Here is a 4518-nt window from a genome sequence, read left to right on the forward strand (position 1 = left end):
TGATGATGATGATGATGAAGATCAGGAGGGGGAGGGGGAGGAGGGGGAAGCAGATTAAAAGGCAGCACTGATGATGTGATTATGTGGCTCAGTGTGTACAGGGGGGGTCGGCTAAGTGACAGCAGTGAGAGCAGGAATAGTGAAACAGTAGATGACCCTGAATCTCTGCCAGGGGGCCACACAGGACGAGTGTGTGTGTGTGAGGGGGTGGGGGGCAAGAGAGAAGAAAGTGAAGCGATGAGTGTTCACTGTGGATTAAAAGGGATGACGCTTTTTTAAAAGGACATACAGCAATAAACAGTTGCAGAACAATCTTATTTTCACTTTAATCTAAAGGGACAGTGGTCAGGAAAAGGTTTGTCCCTGTGGAAGTGGGTCAGAACACACCTGGAGCCAGCAGGACAWTGACGTCCACAAAAAGTTCTCACAGTCCTGCAACCGTCAGGTTTCTCCACTTCCTGGTGTGAGTTAAAGAGGACCTATCGAGGTTCCTTGAACATGTTCGAACACAAGTTCACTGGATTTAAAACACAAAATCACTTTATGATGATGAGATTTCACCTGGTCATTTCTGTCTGTTCTGACCTTTCAGAATGATGTTAGCCCCGCCCTCCCGACCTTTTGTTTACGTTAGCTCCGCCCTCCAAACAGTTATTTGCACAAGCTACTACTTTATCAGGCAATGTCACATGGACATTACCACTAAAAGTAAGAATAAAATTAGGCCTCGTGAGGTTCTCTGTGGCTGTTGTAAAAACAGCAGAACTAACGTGGTCATCCTGAAATGAAGTGGGCGGAGTCTCCKCTTGGGTTACCAGGTGAGGGGCTGGGCTCACCTTGGGGTAGGTTACTTTGATTGTGATGCAACAATCTGCAGGTTTTTGAAACAGCTCATTTGCTGACACTAACAAAACATTTACATATTGACTTGGACYGTTTCTAGAAGCAGTACAGACCCAAACTGAAGCATAAAAGCATGTAAAAAGGGAATTTTGCAAAATAGGTCTTCTTTAAGAACCGTCAGTCTCATCGCTTTAGTTTTGAACAGCTTCTAAAATGAACTTCTCTCTAAAAAAAGTCACAAAGTCATCTGATCTTAGCTTTTTAGAAAAACCCTGCAGGAAGAAACACATGGAGTTAACGAATGGATTGAATGAGTTCAATTTTTAGGATTTTCTGCTCAACATTTCTTTGACAAACTGATCAAAATAAGAAAAAATGAGTCTTCAGGTCTCAAACGTTCAGAGAAACACACATCCTGCTGCAGAGATCCTGTTGAGCCAAGAAACAGATTCTAAAACAGGAGCTTTAGAAAAGACCTACTTTAATGATCAAAATGACAACACTGGTGTTGCAAAAATAAAACAAACTAACAAATAAAAAGAAACTTTCCTAAACCTTAAGATGACTCAGCTCTTTGAAAGGATCCGAACAGCCAAACTTAAAACTTTCTCCCATTTTTTAAACTTTTTTCTTGAACAATATGCACAATAAAAACGATGTTAAATAATTAGATTGTAAACTTTCATTAGCTTTTTAAAGCAACAATCGACACAAAACAAAACAAAACATTAAAAATCATTGGTCAAAGCTTCCTGTGTGATTTTCTTCTATTAAAACAGGATGAAACCATTCACAGTTTTGAGTCTCGTTTGGAGCCATAATTGCTGTGATGGGAGCAGAGAGTGGCAGTGAGGCGGGTGCAGGAGCATTGTAATGGTTTGGGGTTAGGGAGTGAGGTGGGGGGGGGGGGCACTCGGAGGATAATGGGGGCAGCCCAGGCAGCATATGGCCAGGCTGGGCCGCCTGCTGGTGCACCAGCTGTGGAACTGGTGGCTGCCATCTCACAACCACTAAAGAACCCATCACTCCTCCCGCCTCTCCTCCCCCATCGCCGTTACTTTCACACACGTCCAGATAAAACCTCACAGCCGAGGCAGAATTAGMAATCTAAAATAAAACAGTAAGGAAAATATGAAGAAAAGTTGAACTGGAAAACAGTTTTTTATTTTTCTCTAAAATACTCTTTTTATTGCTTTATAAGTTTTGTCTTATTATTGTTAAGTTTTCTTGACCTCTGTAAAAAAATCTACTTGATAAAAAAAACCTGACTTCATCCATTTTTGATTTAAATTTAGAGTTTGTGTAAAACAGGAGTTTTGTAACAGGGTTGTGAACACCTGTGAGGTTTTGATGGTTCTGTCAGATGAAGCCCACCTTACAGGTGGGGAAACATCCAGTCTGTTCATTTTTTTTTTAGTTTTTCCTCTGCTGATCAGAATGTTTGCTTCATGACTCCATCAGCCAACGGTGATTTAAACGACAGCTCCTTCTTTCAGTTTGTGCCTCACGCCCTGAGGCCAGTCTTAATGCAGAGGGACAGGAGGTTGATGGAGTGTGTGTCTGTCTGCCAGTGTGTGTGTGTGTGTGTGTGTGTGTGTGTATGTGTGTGTGAGACGATGACACAAGAGTTGGGTGTGTCCCAACATGAAAGCATCACTTCTGACGTTATTTTATTCTATTCTTTTTTATTCCATTTCACTTTTTTCTCTTTTATTTCCCAGCTTTTATTTTGAAATAATCTCCAGACTTCACTGCAGCCTCGCCTCGTCTCTGTTCCCTCTGATTTCTCCCTCGCTTCCCTAAATGCACCTCTTCTGTTTCCTTTTCCCCTCTAACAATCTCTCATCACATTTTCCTTTAGGCCTTCCTCTGTTCCCATCTCGTCTCTGTGGGAGTGAACTCATGGTAAAGATGCTGTGATATGAATAAAGCTGAACACAGCAGGGCGAACAGCTCCACATGAGAAAACACTTCGAATTGTTTTATTCTCTCATGTCTTTTGTGTCACAACGATTAAACTAAAACTGTTCAAAGTCACAAAGTGATTCTGTTTATTTCTTTCTGATGGACTCAAGTTCAGGAGGTTTCAGAGAACTGTCGAAACCATTTTATTTTATTATTCATAAAGAAAACAGTGCGTTTATATTCATAAAACACTGAGTTCCATAAACGTTTTACACATCTGTTGATTTCCTTCAGACCTCGTAAATAAGAAATAGCTCCTTGTACAACTTAAATAAAAGGTCAAGAAAAAAAACATAAAAAATGCATCTCCTGCTCAATGAGAGACTGTCAGAGCGGCCGACAAAAGGGATTGTTTATTCTGGAAGTCAGACAAATTATTTATGATGATGTTGCACTTCAAGCAGTCTGCCAGTCAATAACATGTGGCCTTAATCACCAGGACAACGTTGTGTAAAAYCCCTCACACACATACACGCACACACAAAGAGTGACATTTCCCCATAGCCTCAAACATCCACCAACTGCTCCGGTACATGGGRCTGCTACGATCGCAGCATCAAGTATTAATCATGCTTTTGGAGGGAGAGGGGAAAACGAAGAGAGGGTCCACGAGGGAGAGTCTGACGAGTCCCAGTCCRGTCTGTCAGAGGCAGAAAGGGAATCAAAAGAACAAAACAGCTAAAATGATATCAGTCCGTAACAAACAGACACGCAATTATCTCTCACCGTTATATGAGAGGCCCTTTAGGCCATAATTCAAACCCTCTCAYACAYACTATCAAAGTCTCTCACATTTACCATCAAACTCTATGTRTAAGAGAGTTTGATGGTAAATATGAGAGAGTTTGATTGTATGTGTGACARCAAGTTTGAATTATGGCCTAAACGGCCTCTCATACTGTTTAAATTAAAATGCGTGACTCTCCCTTTCAGCTCGTAAGATTTAAACCCATAAAAAGAGGTTTAGATCAAGCAGGTGTTTAATAAAAAAGCTTCTATTTGAATAATTTAAAAATAGGTGAAGGTTTAATAATTTACTGCTACAAATAAGGAGAGGAGGGCRGTGATAAATGTTTAAAACAGCATGAGACTCTGATTGACCACTGGGCTGGTGAACAGACTCACACACAAGTTGTTTTTTCTGAACTTGTAGGGACCTTGTATAGGCTTTCATTTATTTTTCAGTCATTCCTACCCTGAGCCTTTACCCTAATCCACCCCCACTCACCCCAAAACCAGCACAGCATCAGTGGGGACCAGGCTTTGGTCCRCAAAGATGTGTTTTCTTCAGGAAAAACCCTATACATCATATTCTGGAACTGGAAAGTGGTTTTGATATAATGTCCTAACAAACCGTATGAAACTGCATTCCAGTTAGCTGCTGGTTGCATTGCTTCCACTAACCTTGCTACGATCAATATGAACAATGACAAAATGAGTTGCTGCGAGAGCCGCCATCTTGAAATCAAAACTGGGAGTCGCAGCCCCCACCACCATATGAATAAGATTTACCAATGCTCCCGTTTAAATTTACGAATGGGAGTGAGAAAATTTCTGCTTCTGCTTCTGCTATGTTATTGGAACACACCATTCGTAATGACTTCCATTCATTTTTGTAACTGTATTTATGCCTAACCCAGACATTTTCCCCAACATTAACCATTACTGGTTTATTATGTATTTTTATTATATTACTGGTTTATATATATA

This window comes from Austrofundulus limnaeus, unplaced genomic scaffold (genome assembly GCF_001266775.1).
Source record: "Austrofundulus limnaeus strain Quisiro unplaced genomic scaffold, Austrofundulus_limnaeus-1.0 Scaffold21, whole genome shotgun sequence".
Taxonomy (NCBI): Eukaryota; Metazoa; Chordata; class Actinopteri; order Cyprinodontiformes; family Rivulidae; genus Austrofundulus; species Austrofundulus limnaeus.